Genomic DNA, 19,741 nt, shown 5'->3' with positions numbered 1-19,741 from the left:
TCAAACATAGTTTTGGATTCAGTGGCAGGATTTCCTGGTTGTACTGTGCGTATCTTTCAATAATGTTTTAAAATCAGAGCTTTGTCAGGCAATAGCCTAGGCTACTTTGTAAACAGCCATGAAAAAGTTTGCTTGCTAAGAACATAAACTGGCTGCCCAGAAACCTCATAAATAGTTCTGATATAACGTTACTTTTTGCTGCAATAACGAGGCTGAAATATACAGTAGCCTATCTCCTTAACAATAATGTTAACAAAATTCTAATGGTTTTCCCCTTGACTAATTGATGCAGTACCATAATTCATGCAAAAGAAGGCCCAACCAATTATTTAATACATACTTTAACACACTTTTCCAAACAATCCTTGTTTTTATTGATTGTATGTGAGATTGTAATTTTCTGAGATACTGAATTTGGGGTTTTCGTTAGCTGTTACCCAAACATCAAAATCAACAGAAATAATGACCTTTCACTTAATGTGTAGTTAATCTACATAATGTATGAGTCACTTTTTACCTTGAGTCATTGAAATTAAGGAATGTTTACATAATATTCAAATTTTCTGAGATGAACTTTTAGGCCTAATATAGTATTCCGTGTTCCTATAGTTTGTTATAAGTCTTAAGGACTTGCTCATAGATTGATCAATGGTGACGGAAATGTAGGACATTGTCATGTAGGACATAAAATATTTTGTTTTGGTCCATTTGATAAAGGACAAACTGAAGGGACACCGGCAAGAATGATTGAAGAGAAGACTTGCTGTTGCTGAATGCCCTAGAAGAGGACAGAGCCCTCAAGAAAAAACTGGTTGACATTATGGAGACCTCGGACAAAAAGGCATCTGATAATTTCAGTACATTCACAAATACGCTAGATCGGCTCACTTCATCCATTGCTGATGGGTTTTCTTTTCTGCGACAAGTTGTGCCACAGCCACATTACACCAACACATTTCAAGGAAGAGGTCCGTATGGACAGATTTATGTACACACACCACCAACACACCCATATCTCCCAAATCCAGCTCAGTCATTCCCACACAGCTCATTGGCTACCAATATAACACATAATGTAGTGCCAAGCACCATCAACCCAGCAGATCTAACACACACACCTAGTGTGGATGCAGACCAATTTTCTTAGACCAAAGCTCTTTTGACAGATGATTAGAGAATCTTACTTTACCATGACTACCTCTTTTTGTGAATTTTGGTGTTCTATTTTTTGGTGTTTTATAGTTTTATTTTGAGATGTGAAATCATATTATATATCATTTATATGATATATCTGCCATATTCAAAAAGTTTACAAATTAATGCACTAGTTTGTGGGGTGTTCAGTGTGAAACAGTACCCTGGTAGTTTCTTTTGCAATACTGAGTGAGGTCAGTTTCATTCAAGGTCTTGCGTATACCTGAACAATGTTTATGTACCCTGATGGTTGTCTTTTGAAGGCCCATTGAAAGGTGTTTTTTGTTTGTTTGTTTTTTTGGTACAGTGTTATTTTAAATTGTGCTATCAAAATGTTTTTTTTAGATTTGTAAAACCTAAGCAGCTTATTTGCACTTTGAAGTACATCTAATTGTACAATTTGTTTCTGTTTACAATGTCAGATCTCTTCAGAAATAAATCTGAAAACTATTCAAGTGTATGTCAGTGTGTCTCATTTCTATGAGTTATAACATTCAACTGAACTTGGCATTCTCAATTCAAATGACTTCAACAAGTTCCAATATAAAGCACAAGAAATTGTGAACAAAAGTGCATCAGTGTCTTGTAAACTTAAGAAGCAAATCCTGGGATGTAACCTTGACATTATGCAAAATGCTTTCAATGAGTACTAGTGTGTAAGGTATACACAGTTTTAACATTTTTCTTAATTCTGTTAACTACACAGTTGCATAATTTCTTTATCAGTAATATATCTTAGCTATGGTACAATAGACATGTCAATCACACAACCTCCACACTCCTCATCTCTCTTTCTTTCTTTGGTTTAGCGTAAAGTATAACAGATGTATAATGGATGGCTTAGGCGTACAGGAAATCATAACACATATTGGCCAGTTTCTTGCGAGTCGTCAGTGTGTTGGTATCTCAGGCCAAGTTTAATCAGTCTGCCAGGGATCATCCACAGGATGCGGTCCTCATGTCTGCTGTGCACTGGGTACATATGGGGATGCTTGTGTATATTGGTATGGCATAGGACGTGCTTGTTCTTAACACATAAACACACGCACGTACTCACATACACACGCACACACACAGTAGAGAAGGGCATCCCTTTTATGGATCCAGAAATTGAGTCAGCACTCTCCTGACCCTCTTTCCTTTTGCTGTCAGGTCTCCTTTGACAGCTGGTTGGGTATCTGGCTGATTGTCCCTGTCATACTGCATTGCCTCAGTGAAACTGTTGTTATCCACTATGTCATTCGAAGCCTCGCAATAATTGTGCAACACAAAGCATGCGAAAATGACAAAAGGGCGGGTCAAGATTGATGTCCATTGACCTTCTCAGGGCTCCGAACCGGGCTTTTAGCCTACCAAACACATTCTATTACTATCCGTGCATGGCACAAAGACAGTCCGAAGTACTGCTCTTGGGCAGTGCTCCCCCCATTGGCGTATTCTTTGGTCAGATATGGGAGCAGTGGATACGCGGGGTCGCCCAGTAGGTAAATTGGTATGGCCTCTTCTTTGTCAATAATTTGCCTGGGACAGGGTGGAATATTTCCATTTTTCAGGTATGTGTTTAGATTAGAATTTGCAAACATACGAGCATCATGGACGCTCCCCGGCCATTTCACCACCACGTCCATGAATGTATATTTGTAGTCACAGATAGCTTGAATATTTAAACTATACCTGCCTTTCCTGTTAATGTAATCTGTGGAATTGGCTGAAGGTTGTTTTATCTCTATGTGTGTGCCATCTACAGCACCTAGACACTGGGGGAGGCCGTGTGCTTGCTGAAATCCGTGCACAAGCTGTTGTACAGCAGTTTCTGTTGTCAGCAGTCATATAGCCTAGGTCACAACCGGACGTACGATTTTTTTGGCCATGCGTTTTTTTTGTTCATGGAGAAAGACGCACGTTGGCCGTAAGTTTGTCTTGCAACCTGAAAAAAACGTAAGCGCCCGTAGAGTTTGTTTGACATGACAAAGAACCTCTGCGACCACTCTACGGCTCGAAAATCAGCACGTCACACGCGCGCCCTCTGTGCGTTTCACGCGCGCCCTCCGTGCATTTCTTGCATTTTTTTGCACGCAGACCGGCCATAGGAGCACGTACGGCCGGCCGTAGGAGCACGTGCGGCCGGTTGTGACCAAGGCATATTTAGGACCAAGATGCACAGTAATCGCTTTACAACACTTGTCTGATTATTATGGAAACCATCGACCTAGAGAGCCCGAATGTATTTGCTGTTTTCCGTATTCTACCCTCATCAGCTAAATAATATAGGGTGCAGGCTACTTTTGTCAATACACTGACTGGGCTCCGCATGACAGTCGTCTGGCCTTCAATGTAGTATGGTAACTCCGCAAGCGACAGCAGCAATGACCGCGACATTCGGAAGCTCTCGTGACATTCCTCCAGGAGAACAACTTCATTTGTGAAGTTTAGCCACCAGGCAGCAGTTCGCCCGGGTTGGATCCAAAAGCGGCGGCGGTGGCGACATTGGTAAGCAGCAAGCCTTTGTCTTGGTGGGAGGAAAAGTGCCTGAAAAACTGCGACCCTCCTCGCAGTCCTTCTCCTCTGCTCCTCATAAAGCACTTGTAGTCCTATTTGCAAATGCAAACAAGCCAAAAGTGTTTGCAAATATGTAAAAAGGACGACCACCCGTGTTGCATCCATGAGACCATCAAACCAAAATATTGAGCGCCTGACGCAAATATTGTTCTGTGACGCATATCGTGACGTCGGGAAAACCTAAAACTCCATTTTCCACTATTTACATGCAGGCATGAAAACAGAGTTTTCAGAAAGTTCCACTTTGCCCGGAGTTTTCAAAGATATCCGTTTTCAGTGACTGAAACCTCCGTTTACGTGTAAATGAGAGGTGCAACCGCATAAATAAATATGCGTCTTCATAGATATCCGGCTACGTGTAAACGGGGGATAAGAGTTGGGCACAGAAACTTAAATAGCACATTTTTCATCATGGAGAAACATCCAATTATTCATTGCAAGCAATGTCAAGTAATAGAGTCAGTGGATCATGTCCTGATGTCATGTGAAAAGTACAATGAGGAGAGAAGGGAAATGACAACAGAACTACAGAGACTGAAGTGTCCAGGATTAAAGACGTGCTGCAGTGCAGGGACATGATAGAGGGGGGAAAGTGTTTATTCAGGTTTCTGAAATCAACCTAGTGACACACAAGAAAGGAATGGACAAATAAACCCAGAAGGGGCAGTCGTGCAACATAATGGATACCAACTGCTGTAAAATGCCGAAGTAGAAAACCGCAGTGATTAATGCAATTAATGATAACACATGGCTGGAACACTATTAATGACTAATGAGTAGGAGGAGACTCCGGTCACACTTAGGACAAAAGACACAATAAAAGGCCACTGTTGTTCAGTAGTTAGATGTTGGTGTGTGGCTTTTGGGAATAATGGAAAACATAGTGTTAAGTCTGGTGTTTGTGGGGCTTTTCCTTGTGAGCAGTATATCTGCATCTCTGCTACCTGTGAAATTGCCTTCTCAAGATCCTTGGCTTCCTGTGAAGCCTACTCTACGGACACCTGGCCAGGTTGACAAATGCCAAGTGTAAAACTATGAAAGGGTTCCTTGTGGAGAACCTGGCATAAAGGCTACTCAGTGTAATGCTATAAACTGCTGTTTTGATGGCCAGGTGTGCTACTATGCGAAAACAGGCAAGTATCTTATTGTATTTGACCTGATTTCTGGTAAAGAATAAACTGACTTCAGTTCTCTTCCTTGGTGTTAGTGACTGTCCAGTGTACTCTTGATGGCCAGTTTGTGTTGGTGGTGGCCAGAGACACAACACTTCCCAGGATAAGTCTGGATTCTCTCAGCCTGTTGGGAGGAAACTCAGGACCCTGTAGTCCTGTTGACTCCAATACAGCCTTTGCTATATACCAGTTTCCTGTAACTGCTTGTGGGACTACCATGAAGGTTTGTAATCCCCACCACCACCCTCAAAGGCTTTAATTTTGCTTGGCATGTTCAGTGTGTTCTCCACTCTGTCCAGGTACAACCTGGTTATGTGGTCTATGAAAATAGGATGCTCTCCTCTTATGAAGTTGGAGTTGGACCTCGTGGCTCAGTTACAAGGGACACTCACTTTCAGTAAGCTAACCAATCCCCCATAGCAGAGGATTCTTTAAGGCTTTTACTGAATTTTCTTTTTTTAAGGCTTTACTTCCAGTGTAAATATTTAGGTGTTGGCTTTGGGGCTTTGACTATTGAAACTTCATTCAGTCTTGATTCTCTGCCTGTTGTTGCATCTGGACCATTCCAAGTAGAATTAAGACTAGGAAAAGGCTCATGTGTCACCAAGGGTTGTGTAGAAGGTGAGCAACTTGTGGACATTAGCATGCATTCTGACTGTCAGTGGCTTCAACAAGAACTGATTCTCCTTCCCTCTCTCCCAACAGAACAAGTAGCCTATACCTCTTACTACAGTGCTACTGACTACCCTGTGACAAAGGTTCTGAGGGAGCCTGTGTATGTTGAGGTGCACATTGCAGGGAGAACTGACCCAAATATTGTCCTGGCTTTGGGTAGCTGCTGGGTGACTGCTTTCCCTAACCCCTATAGCCTTCCCCAGTGGGATCTTCTGGTGAATGGGTAAGTTCTTCTCACTTATGTAGCCCAGTTCCTGTATTGAACAGAAGTGACAATCTTGACTATTCCATAGATGTTCATACAAGGATGACCGTTACTTGACAAAGCTGATACCAGTGACTGGGGCATCTGGACTTGCATACCCTACCCATTACAGATGTTTTGTCCTGAAGATGTTTACATTTGTAGATCAGGCCTCTGTGACTCCAGTGCAAGAGATGGTAAATTCTTGCCTTAACTTTCTGCTTTTGTAAGGAAATGGGTTCTATTGCTTATTCTGGTTGTGGCTTTTCTCCCCCAGCTCTACATCCACTGCAGTGCCTCTGTCTGTGTTCCAACTGCACAAGACTCTTGTGAACCAATGTGTGCCAGAAGACGTAAGTAAACTCCTTAATATGGCTTGCTTCTTCCCTTGACTGTCTTGTAGACCCCCCCTCTTTTTTTTTCTTTCCTCAGGAAGAGCTGTTGCTGCAGCAGAAGGGGATGCTCCTGGTGCACCAGTAATAGTGTCTAGTGGAGGAGTGATCTTTACCCAAGTTTGAGATGAATCTAGATGAATAGCTGCTATTCATCTAGATTCATCTCAGCTATTCATCTAGATGAGATGATTCAGCTATTCATCTAGATGAGATGAATAGCTGCGATAGCACGAGTGAGAACAGGAGCTAAGTTATATTAACAGTATGCTGTGGAATAAAACACTGGACATGCTGTAATAGGAAAAAAAAATCCTCTTCAAAATATATTTTGTCACAGCAGGACAGTGTTTCATCTCTGCTGTATTTAATGTTAGCATGACTCATGTATTTCTGATTTCCTCAGTTAATTCAATACAATCTTTTCCTGCTTTTTTTTTTTTTTTTTTTTTTTTTGTACAGATTTTGTGACTTGGTTTTACAGGGCCCACTTTCCATGCAGGAGGACTGGGTGAAGCATTTAGAGACGCATCATGAACATGGCAGTGCCGTACACGGGCGCAGCCATGGTGGAGGTCACTTGTTTTCTGAAAGGCACAAACGCGCGCACCCACAGACGTCCTCATAAGGCTGGTGACCAAGTGTCATTTGTGTAAATGACCTTTTTTTTTTTTTTCTTTCATTTTTTAACTCCACGGGAGTTTCTACATGTCGAGTAACGAGTCAATGAATTTTTCCAGTCATTAGCTCAGTGAAGTTCAACTCCTTAACATGACAGTTTTATATCATGTTACATCATCCTGTTATTTTATAGGACTCATTTACTGATAATATTCTGATTTCAGTGGCGACCAAGCCACCAAAACACAATTGTTACTTCAGGCACTTGATGTACAGTGGGTTTTATAAAAGGAATTAAAAAAAACATGGCACAAAACCTGTATGGATTTTTATTGCAGTTAACTTTTTTAAATGCCAATTCTGACCCAGTTTAACATTTTTGTCCTCACACTTCTTGAACATGTGTGGTGCAAATATAAAAATAAACAGTACATATTTCCATATTACTTTTTTTGGGGATTCATATAATTTTATGGTTAATGTGAAATAACCTGTCACTATTTTAGTGTGTCATGAGATGCTGATGAATATCACAGAAGCTGCTGGATATTTTATCACAACTGTTATTTTATTTATTGACTTGCTTACAAAATAAGGAGCATGGCTATGGCTGGTCTTATGAATTGGACAAGCTTTTGCAGCCTTTTCCAGAATTTTCTTTACTTTTTATTCCTTGCTACTGATACAGTTGTGGGCAGAAGTTTACAGACAGTGAGATGAATGTCATGGCAATATTTGGGCTTTCAGTAATTTCTTTGAACTGTTCTTTTTCTGTGGCAGAATGTACAGCATATATCATTAATTTAAAAAAAAACACTAGAATTTGGTGCACAAGTTTTAATTTTCTTTGGGTTTTCTGAAATCAACACAGGGTCAAAAATATACATACAGGACACCTAATATTTGGGTAAAATGTCTCTCTGCAAGATTCACCTTGATCAAACATTTTTGTTTACCATGAACAAGCTTCTGGCAGAATTTGGGTTGGATATTTCATGACTCTTCATGGTAGAATTGGTAGAGTTCAATTAATTTTTTTTTTTGCATGGACTTGACTTAAGCATAGTCCATATATTTTCAACAGGGTTGAAGTCAGGACTTGTTTTAAGCTTAAAGTGCATATCACAGGTAAATTCAGGAGCAAGATCAATGTAATTCTCCTATTTTATATTAAACTTTGGTCAAATATCTGTAACATTCTGCATTCTCTGCAATTTTTCTTACCTTGCGCATTACCAGAAAAATTCAGTTGAAATCAAGCCATTTGAGGCAAATTGGTCCGCCTCTGAAAAAAACTGGGCATTTGAGTTTCCCAGCAAACACTGGTTTTTGGGGTGGCATGGTGGTGTAGTGGTTAGCACTGTCGCCTCACAGCAAGAAGGTCCGGGTTCGAGCCCTGTGGCTGGCGAGGGCCTTTCTGTGCAGAGTTTGCATGTTCTCCCCGTGTCCGCTTGGGTTTCCGCCGGGTGCTCCAGTTTCCCCCACAGTCCAAAGACATGCAGGTTAGGTTAACTGGTGACTCTAAATTGACCGTCGGTGTAAATGTGAGTGTGAATGGTTGTCTGTGTGTCAGCCCTGTGATGACCTGGCGACTTGTCCAGGGTGTACCCCGCCTTTCGCCCGTAGTCAGCTGGGATAGGCTCCAGCTTGCCTGTGACTCTGTAGAACAGGATAAAGTGTCTTGAGATGATGTATACTAGTACATCTCAAAAAATTAGAATACCATGAAAAAGTTATTTTTTCATTAAATTCAAAAAGGTAAACTTTTCTATATTCATTACATGTAAAGTGAAATATTTAAAGCCTTTTTTTGTTTTAATTTTGATTATGGCTTATAGCTCATAAAAATCAAAAATCCAGTATCTCAAATTATTAGAATATTCCCTAAGATCAATCAAAAAAAGGATTTACAATGCAGAAATGTCCAACTTCTGAAAAGTATATTCATTTATACACTCAACACTTGGTTGGGGCTCCTTTACCATGAATTACTGTATCAGTGCGGTGTGGCATGGAGGTGAGGTGTTATTGGTGTTATTTCTGCTGAGGTGTTATTGAAGCCCGGGTTGCTTTGATAGTGGCCTTCAGCGTATCTCTATTTTTGGGTCGGGTGTTTCTCATCTTCTTCTTGACAATACCCCATAGATTCTCTATGGGGTTCAGGTCAGGCAAGTTGGCTGGCCAATCAAACACAGTAATATCATGGTCAGCAAACCATTTGGTAGTAGTTTTGGCACTGTGGGTAGGTGCTAAGTCCTGCTGGAAAAGGAAATCAGCATCTCCAAAAAGCTCGTCAGCAGATGGAAGCATGAAGTGCTCCAAAGTCTCCTGGTAGATGGCTGTGTTGACTTTGGACTTGATAAAATACAGTGGACCAACACCAGCAGTTGACATGGCACCCCAAATCATCAGAGACTGTGGAAACTTCACACTGGGCTTCAAACACCTTGGATTCTGTGCCTCTCCACTCTTCCTCCAGACTCTAGAACCGTGATTTCCAAATTAAATGCAAAATGTACTTTCATCTGAAAAGAGGACTTTGGACCACTGAGCAAGAGTCCATTTCTTTCTCTCCTTAGCCCAGATAAGATACTTCTGACATTGTCTCTGGCTCAGGAGTACCTTGATATTAGGAATGCGAAAGTTGTATCCCCTTTCTTGAAGATGTCTGTTCGTGATGGGTCTTGATACACTGACACCAGCCTCAGTCCACTCCTTGTGAAGCTCTCCCAAGTTCTTGAATCAACTTTTCTTGACAATCCTCTCAAGACTACGGCCATCCCTTTTGCTTGTGCACCTTTTCCAGCCACCCTTTTCAGCAATGACCTTTTGTGGCTTACCCTCCTTGTGGAGGGCATCAGTGACCATCTTCTGGACAGCAGTCAAGTCAGCAGTCTTCCCCATGATTGTGGTTGTGTGTACTGAACAAGACCGAGAGATACACTGTTCATACTGTTTTACTCAAACTCGAAATGAAATATTCTAATATTTTGAAATGGGTTTTTTTGTTTTTGTACTGTATGCCATACTAATTAAAATAGAAAAATGCTTGAAACATTTTAGTTTGTGTAATGAGTCTATAATATATAACATTGTCACTTTCTTAAATAACATGGAAAATATTGAACTTTTTCACAATATTCTAATTTTTTGAGATGCACGTGTGTGTGTGTGTGTGTGTGTGTGTATAAAGTTGGGACAAAGTACAAATTGTAAATAAAAACGGAATGCAATAATTTACAAATCTCAAAAACTGATATTGTATTCACAACATAGACAACATATCAAATGTCGAAAGTGAGACATTTTGAAATTTCATGCCAAATATTGGCTCATTTGAAATTTCATGACAGCAACACATCTCAGAAAAGTTGGGACAGGGGCAATAAGAGGCTGGAAAAATTAAAGGTACAAAAAAGGAACTGCTGGAGGACCAAATTGCAACTCATTAGGTCAATTGGCAATAGGTCATTAACATGACTGGGTATAAAAAGAGCATCTTGGAGTGGCAGCGGCTCTCAGAAATAAAGATGGGAAGAGGATCACCAATCTCCCTAATTCTGCGCCGACAACTAGTGGAGCAATATCAGAAAGGATCTCAACAGTGTAAAATTGCGGAGTTTGAACATATCATCTACAGTGCATAATATCAAAAGATTCAGAGAATCTGGAAGAATCTCTGTGCGTAAGGGTCAAGGCCGGAAAACCATACTGGGTGCCCATGATCTTCAGGCCCTTAGACGGCACTGCATCACATACAGGCATGCTTCTGTATTGGAAATCACAAAATGGGCTTGGGAATATTTCCAGAGAACATTATCTGTGAACACAATTCACCGTGCCATCTGCCGTTGCCAGCTAAAACTCTATAGTTCAAAGAAGAAGCCGTATCTAAACATGATCCAGAAGCGCAGACGTCTTCTCTGGGCCAAGGCTCATTTAAAATGGACTGTGGCAAAGTGGAAAACTGTTCTGTGGTCAGACGAATCAAAATTTGAAGTTCTTTATGGAAATCAGGGACGCCGTGTCATTCGGACTAAAGAGGAGAAGGACGACCCAAGTTGTTATCAGCGCTCAGTTCAGAAACCTGCATCTCTGATGGTATGGGGTTGCATTAGTGCATGTGGCATGGGCAGCTTACACATCTGGAAAGACACCATCAATGCTGAAAGGTATATCCAGGTTCTAGAGCAACATATGCTCCCATCCAGACGACGTCTCTTTCAGGGAAGACCTTGCATTTTCCAACATGACAATGCCAAACCACATACTGCATCAATTACAGCATCATGGCTGCGTAGAAGAAGGGTCTGGGTACTGAACTGGCCAGCCTGCAGTCCAGATCTTTCACCCATAGAAAACATTTGGCGCATCATAAAACGGAAGATACGACAAAACAGACCTAAGACAGTTGAGCAACTAGAATCCTACATTAGACAAGAATGGGTTAACATTCCTATCCCTAAACTTGAGCAACTTGTCTCCTCAGTCCCCAGATGTTTACAGACTGTTGTAAAGAGAAAAGGGGATGTCTCACAGTGGTAAACATGGCCTTGTCCCAACTTTTTTTTTTAGAAGTGTTGTCATGAAATTTAAAATCACCTAATTTTTCTCTTTAAATGATACATTTTCTCAGTTTAAACATTTGATATGTCATCTATGTTCTATTCTGAATAAAATATGGAATTTTGAAACTTCCACATCATTGCATTCCAATTTTATTTACAATTTGTACTTTGTCCCAACTTTTTTGGAATCGGGGTTGTATATGGTACACACACTCACACTATATATATATATATATATATATATATATATATATATATATATATATATATATATATATATACACACGCACACACACACAGACCACAGGATGGTGACATGTTTCTGTCTCTTGTGTTTAAAGTGTCCATTAGATTCATATTCTCATGAGATTTCACATGCCTCTTTCCTGAATAATAAAAGTACAACTAGACATCACTGCACTCCTGCTTGCCTCGCTGTTGGAGACAATCTCTTCCAATGCGTCAGCCTCCTCCTTTGTTTCCAGTGTTGGAGCAGAATTTTCAAAGCATCAGATATGCTAGTACCCTTCCCTTTCTTCTCCAAATTGGGTAGGCGCGTTGATAGTGACTGCAACATATCTTTGATCTCTGACATTTGTCCAAGAAGTGCCCTTCCCAATGCTGAAAGAAATATAAAGCACGGGCGATTGCTCGAAGACAACGAGGGAGGCTCAGCCTCCTCTAAAAATGACGAACATCGTGTAGGATGAATTGCGCTAGGCTTATGTTATAGCCAACCTTATAACATTGCTATTTCAGATCCAGAATCATAGAAATATATGTGCTCAACCCACTACAGTGCGAAATCATTCCCTTATAACTTTAATGTGCGTGTGAGTTTTTCCCCCTCGTGACAGCGCGATGCAGCGCAGCCTCAGTGGACTTCAATGGCATTTGGGAGCTCTGCGCTTTTCAATCTCAAAATGCAAGACGGTTATTGGACAAATACTGCGAAAACGCCCGCCCACGGAGTCTCACGGACTCCCAGCCTCAGTGGACTTCAATGGCATTTGGGAGCTATGCGCTTTTCAATCTCAAAATGCAAGACTGTTATTGGACAAATACTGCGAAAATGCCCGCCTACGGACTCCCAGCCTCACATGGGAGGGACATGGCAGTTTCCGCGAGGAGACTGGTGATTGGTGAAAGCGGACGGATATTTTCTTTGATTGACAGCTCGTTTCAAATATAGACAGGCAGCGGTGAATTTCAGTTCAGTCCCATGTGGATTCGCAAGTGCTGTGGTGTATTGTAAGAGATCAGCTTACATTTTAATTTCATTCATACGGTTTCTACCAGCTTTTTTAGTTTGTATATATTTTCATTGTAAATAAAGTGTAAATATAGTGTTGTCAAGTTTGCTATCTTAGTTCCAGAAATTTCGTTTATTTGAGTGACTGAACTTGAACTTGAGGGGGCTAGTCAGCTAGCAAGAAAGCTGCGCACGGATGCCAAGCATTGCTGATTTAATTTTGGTGAAGCCATTTGCCAGTCTCCCTTTCAAGGAAAAAATTAAAATTAAAGAGCAGGGTAGACCAACGCCTCAAATTGACTTGGTGAAAAAGGTAGGGAATAATACTCGTTCCTTTCAGCTCTCCTGGTACAAGAAAGTGAATTGGCTAACAGCAAGTGACCCACATCAACAACAGTAAATAGGCTACTTTAGTAATATGTCATGGATGGACCAAAAATATAGAATCTATTTAAAATGTTTATGCTGAGTATATTATATTGGAATATATATTTTTCTGGATATGAATTAAACACAGCTACAATTTGGAAAACATTTTTAAACAAAAACACAGCTGAGAACATTTCACACTACAGACCTGGATTAAAAGTGAAGGGTTATCAAAATTGTCAATAAAACATTTCTCAGTCAAAATAAGTAAAATATAGGGAAAGTGTCATTGAATGAAATGTGTGGCACCCAGCTCTACTGCTGATGTTCCTGACAAAGAGCTGCTTTCAATAATGATCAATTTTTAAACAACATGCCACAATTTTAAAATATAAAATGTTAAAATATACCCCTCCCCCCCAACACCACCACCATGTATATTGGACAGTAGGCTAATGGGCCAAAAGAACCTGTTATTTTACAGTTTGTGATGCTGCCAACAATCAGCCAGATCAGAGGCAAGAGTATGGGCAAAATCGATGTTTTTTCTTTTAAAATCTGGAAATATTGTAACCGACCAACCTCCCCTGTTTGAAAGACTACCAGCCGCCACTGATATAAAGAATACCATAAATAAATAAACAAATATTATAATATATGGTTGTATGCAAAGTATCCTCATACACTGACCTAGTCAGGAATGTGTCAAATATTTTCTTTTACATATAGCTTCAAAGGATCATATACCGGTATTCTGAGATTGATCCCAAATGTTATGAACATATCCAATGTGCTTTAGCATAATCTGAGAGAGAAATGACCAGATCCAAAGTTAAAATTCTTAAATTCAAAACCTGTATGATACAAATTAAATATAATGTAATATACAAACAATAAAAATTACAGTGGTGCTTGAAAGTTTGTGAACCCTTTAGAATTTTCTATATTCCTGCATAAATATGACCTAAAATATCATCAGATTTTCACACAAGTCCTAAAAGTAGATAAAGAGAACCCAGTTAAACAAATGAGATGAAAATATTATACTTGGTCATTTATTTATTGAAGAAAATGATCCAATATTACATATCTGTGAGTGGCAAAAGTATGTGAACCTCTAGGATTAGCAGTTAATTTGAAGGTGAAATTAGAGTCAGCTGTTTTCAATCAATGGGATGACAATCAGGTGTGAGTGAGCACCCTGTTTTATTTAAAGAACAGGGATCTATCAAAGTCTGATCTTCACAACACATGTTTGTGGAAGTGTATCATGGCACGAACAAAGGAGATTTCTGAGGACCTCAGAAAAAGCATTGTTGATGCTCATCAGGCTGGGAAAGGTTACAGAACCATCTCTAAAGAGTTTGGACTCCACCAGTCCACAGTCAGACAGATTGTGTACAAATGGAGGAAATTCAAGACCATTGTTACCCTCCCCAGGAGTGGTTGACCAACAAAGATCACTCCAAGAGCAAGGCGTGTAATAGTCGGCGAGGTCACAGAGGACCCCAGGGTAACTTCTAAGCAACTGAAGGCCTCTCTCACATTGGCTAATGTTAATGTTCACGAGGCCACCATCAGGAGAACACTGAACAACAATGGTGTGCATGGCAGGGTTGCAAGGAGAAAGCTACTGTTGTCCAAAAAGAACATTGCTGCTCGTCTGCAGTTTGCTAAAGATCACGTGGACAAGCCAGAAGGCTATTGGAAAAATGTTTTGTGGATGGATGAGACCAAAATAGAACTTTTTGGTTTAAATGAGAAGTGTTATGTTTGGAGAAAGGAAAACACTGCATTCCAGCATAAGAACCTTATCCCATCTGTGATAATAGTGGTGGTAGTATCATGGTTTGGGCCTGTTTTGCTGCATCTGGGCCAGGACGACTTGTCATCATCGATGGAACAATGAATTCTGAATTATACCAGCGAATTGTAAAGGAAAATGTCAGGACATCTGTCCATGAACTGACTCTCAAGAGAAGGTGGGTCATGCAGCAACACAACGACCCTAAGCACACAAGTCGATCTACCAAAGAATGGTTAAAGAAGAATAAAGTTAATGTTCTGGAATGGCCAAGTCAAAGTCCTGACCTTAATCCAATCGAAATGTTGTGGAAGGACCTGAAGCGAGTAGTTCATGTGAGGAAACCCACCAACATCCCAGAGTTGAAGCTTTTCTGTACGGAGGAATGGGCTAAAATTGCTCCAAGCCGGTGTGCAGGACTGATCAACAGTTACCGGAAACTTTTAGTTGCAGTTATTGCTGCACAAGGGGGTCACACCAGATACTGAAAGCAAAGGTTCACATACTTTTGCCACTCCCAGATATGTAATATTGGATCATTTTCCTCAATAAATAAATGATCAAGTATAATATTTTTGTCTCATTTGTTTAACTGGGTTCTCTTTATCTACTTTTAGGACTTGTGTGAAAATCTGATATTGTTTTAGGTTATATTTATGCAGGAATATTGAAAATTCTAAAGGGTTCACAAACTTTCATGCACCACTGTATATCACACCTTAATTTAACCACTTTTTTTTTTTTTACTTACTGGCAATATCCATCTCTCTTTGTGGTGTTTGGTCCTTCTTCTGTGACCATTCTGACATCACTGTTTTGTATTCTATCCTCCTGGACATCCGAGACTTTGGTGTTATGTGGGTTGGACCCACACTCCTGGGTTTGGGCTGAGGAGTGGTATAGCTTGTCGGGACTTTCCTCACAGGCACATCTGACATGTCAGTTTTATACCTACTGTGGATATTTATAAAGGAGCAACACATATAGAATCCAATAAAAGCTCTCAAGAGGCATGCATACACGTAAATTAGTATTTTGTAGGCCTATAGGCTACATTTAGAAAAGTAAATGTTGGAGGTCAATACCATGGGCATAGCGCTAAGATAGTGCTTTCATAAATCGCTCTGAGAGCGCTTGATTTTCATGTAAATTTTGCACTGAAAATCAATAATTGTATATTTGAGGTCAAAAATATTTTGTAGGATAATATCAAAAGAATTAATGCATGATTAGGTCTTTAAATTGCACATGCAGAGGTGGACAAAGTACCCAACTTTATTACTCAAATCAAAGTACAGATCCCACTGGCCAAATGTTACTCCAATACAAGTGAAAGTTGTATAGTTAAATTTTTACTTAAGTTAAAGTATTGAAGTACTTGCTTTTAAAAATACTTAAGTATTAAAAGTACATTTTCTGTCAGCGCATCGTTGTATTATTGCCACAACACTTACAAAACCTAAAGCTGTTACTAAAGACAGAAATGTGAATTCACAAAATGAACGCATGCTGTGCCATCATGGTGGTTTAACGTTAAGCTGTAGAGTCAGTGAAACTTCACTTGACATGATAGCAAACTCTTTTCAAACTTGAAATCATATTGCGTGTTAGCTACTAGAAAAGAAAGATTTCTACATTGTTTATTTGGCAAGATTATGCTAAACATATTTCTGAAAGGACTTCAGATAAGTTAACGTTATTCATGTTAGCGTAACTCCGTTTTTACATGCTAACTAACAGTGTCCAAGTTAACTAGCTGCGTGTTACCATTAGCCATGGACAAGGCTACGGCAACTTGGTGGGAAAATCCATAGAAAGTCATTTGGCTAACCAGACTGCATGGCTATTGCAATGTTATCGCTAGCTCTAAAAGCACAGACAACTTCATTACAAGCTTTCTCTTGGAATAAAATGTTTATATACCTCAATATACTTCCGCAGGACAGACAGCAAGTTTTTGTAGGCTGTGATATGGTTCGTTTTCAGCAAACAAAGCAAACACTTAAAACGAAACAACTCTTTAATCCTTTCAGAAAACTGAAACATGGGTTCTAGCTATAGCCATGGGTGCATGCATTCCCCAGAAGAACTGCCTCCTTCCATTATGCTATCAACTGATCGTGTTCAATAATGCTGCTGAGAAATGACTGAACTTGATTTTATTCAGTCTATGGATGTGACCCTAGTGTCTCAGTGTCACCTGTGAAAAAACCAATCACATTTTCGAAAAGAAAAGAAAAAACATCCACTTCCAAAGCTGCTTCATAGTAACGAGTAATGAGGACCTTGATAGAAATGTAGTGGAGTAAAAAGTATGATATTTGCCTTTCAAATGTAGTGAAGGTAAAGTCATAAGTTTCCAAAAAAAAAAAACACTCAAGTAAAGTACAGATACTCAAAAAGTGTACTTAAGTACAGTACTCAAGTAAATGTACTTCATTACTGTCCATCTCTATGCACGTGATAAAATAGTTTTTAAAAAAAGTCAGATATAGTGCTATACAAGTGCTATATCAGAAGCAGTTTCATAGCGCATTTAAATACAGTGATAAGCGCTTTCATAATTCAGAAATATAATGGTTAAATAGGATTCTAATATGTATGAATAATTGCAAAACAATAGGAATAATAAAAAAAATAAGTTGACGGCTTGAAACTCATGCAAAGAATAATCAGGAAATGTGTTGTTTACTACATTATTTATGAGATGTGTGATTGAGTGTCGGTCCAGTGCTACTTGCATAACACTTGTACAGCACTCGGTGACTGCTGTGCAACTGCCAGAGAAGCACTCAGGCATGCTGTTCGCACTTCTGTGATGGTCAGGAGCAGTTATATTGTGGTTGGCCGTGTAACCTTTGCGCATGGAGATCTTCTTTCTTCTTCTTTTGGCTGCTCCTGATTAGGGGTCGCCACAGCGGATCTTTCATCTCCATTGCTCCCTGTCTTCTGCATCCTTCTCTACCACACCTGCCACTTTCATCTCCTCTTTGGCCTTCCTCGTTTTCGTGTGCCTGGCAGCTCCATCCTCAACATTCTCCTTCCCACATGCTCTGCATCTCTTCTCAGGATGTGCCCATACCATCTCAGTCTCATCTCTCTTAGCTTAATTCCCAAGCTCTCCACATGTGCTGTCCCTCTGATGTGCTCGTTCCTTATCCTGTCCAACCTTGTCACTCCCATCGCAAACCTTAACATCCTCAACTCCGCCACCTCCAACTTTGCCTCCTGTCTCTTTGTTAAGGGTACGGTCTCCAATCCATACATCACAGCTGGTCTCACTACTGTCTTATACATTTTACCTTTCACTTTTGCTGGGACTTTCCTATCACAAATGACTCCCGAAATCCTTCTCCAACTGCTCCACCCTGCCTGCACTCTCTTTTTCACCTCACTATCGCAGCCCCCATTTTCCTGCACAGTTGACCCCAGGTACTTGAATTCACCAACTTTCTTTACATCTACTTTCGTTATGTCAACTTTACGTCTACTCCTTGCATCTTCACTACACTCTCATCCCCATTCTCATTGATGCACATGTATTCTGTTTTGATAATATTGATAGTTATATTAATGTAATAGTGTGTAATTTAAACTCAGATTTCTGCATTAATTGATTTAAAACAATTCATGTTGTAGTAACTTAATGGAATTAACTTAATGAAATTAATAATTTGGTCAGGTGCTCAGGGAATGTGCAGACCAGCTGGCTCATGTTCTAATGGACATCTTCAACACCTCACTGGATGAAGCCAAAGTCCTATCATGTTTCAAGATTGCCACCATCATCCCAGTGCCAAAAAAACCTCATATCACATCACTCAATGACTACCAGCCTGTCGCACTCACTCCCATTATGATGAAGTGCTTTGAGAGGCTGGTAAAGGAGTACATCACCTCCAGGCTCCCTCCCACCTTCGATCCCTTCCAGTTTGCCAAACCGCTCCACTGAAGACGGCATCTCCTCCGCTCTTCACCTGAGCCTTGCACACCTGGAGAAGAACACTCATGTGCAGATGCTGTTCCTGGATTTCAGTTCAGCATTCAATACCATCATTCCACAGCATCTGGTGAACAAACTGGGTCTGACCCCTGGGCTTCAGTACCCCCCTGTGCAACTGGCTGCTGGACTTCCTCACTGAAAGACCACAGTCAGTGCGGGTCGGACAGAACACCTCCAGTGTCATCACCCTCAGCACAGGCTCCCCTCAGGGCTGTGTCCTGAGCCCTCTGCTGTTCACTCTGATTACACATGACTGTGTCCCCAGGGCTACCAGCAACCACATTGTGAAGTTTGCGGACGACACAACAGTGGTGGGCCTCATCAGGGACGATAACAACCTGGCCTATAGAGAGGAGGTGGAGCAGCTGGTGGGCTGGTGCAGGGAAAACAACCTGATCCTGAACATGGACAAAACTAAAGAGATCATTGTTGACTTCAGGAAAAACCAACCCAGCCACACTCCACTTCTCACCAACAACACGGTCGTGGAGGTGGTCAATAGCACCAAGTTCCCAGGGGTGCGCATCACAGACAGCTTCACTTGGTCTGTGAACACTGCGTCACTGGTCAAGAAGGCACCTCAACGTCTGCACTTCCTGCATAGGATGAGGAGAGCCCATCCTCACTACATTCTACAGAAGCACAGAAGAACGTTCTAACCAGCTGCATCTCTGTGTGGTGTGGAGGCTGCAGTGCCTCTGACTGGAAGAATGTGAGGAGAGTGGTGAGGACAGCAGAGAAAATTATTGGGACTTCTCTTCCCTCCATTCAGGACATTGCACCAAGGCATTGCATGTCTCGAGCCAGAAACAACATCAGTGACCCCTCACACCCTCACTATAGACTGTTCTTCCCTCTGGCCTCTGGAAAGCGGTTCCGCAGCATTAG

At 40.7% G+C, this 19,741-nt stretch overlaps 1 pseudogene; it reads left to right on the top strand.

The window, feature by feature from the left end:
- The first annotated feature begins 4,624 nt into the window (after nt 1–4,624).
- On the top strand, nt 4,625–6,362 carry LOC132874624 (zona pellucida sperm-binding protein 4-like; annotated as a pseudogene).
- Nucleotides 6,363–19,741: the final 13,379 nt, after the last annotated feature.

Source organism: Neoarius graeffei, chromosome 26 (genome assembly GCF_027579695.1).
Source record: "Neoarius graeffei isolate fNeoGra1 chromosome 26, fNeoGra1.pri, whole genome shotgun sequence".
In the NCBI taxonomy this organism is placed as follows: domain Eukaryota; kingdom Metazoa; phylum Chordata; class Actinopteri; order Siluriformes; family Ariidae; genus Neoarius; species Neoarius graeffei.
This window is presented reverse-complemented; position numbering and strand designations above follow the sequence as displayed.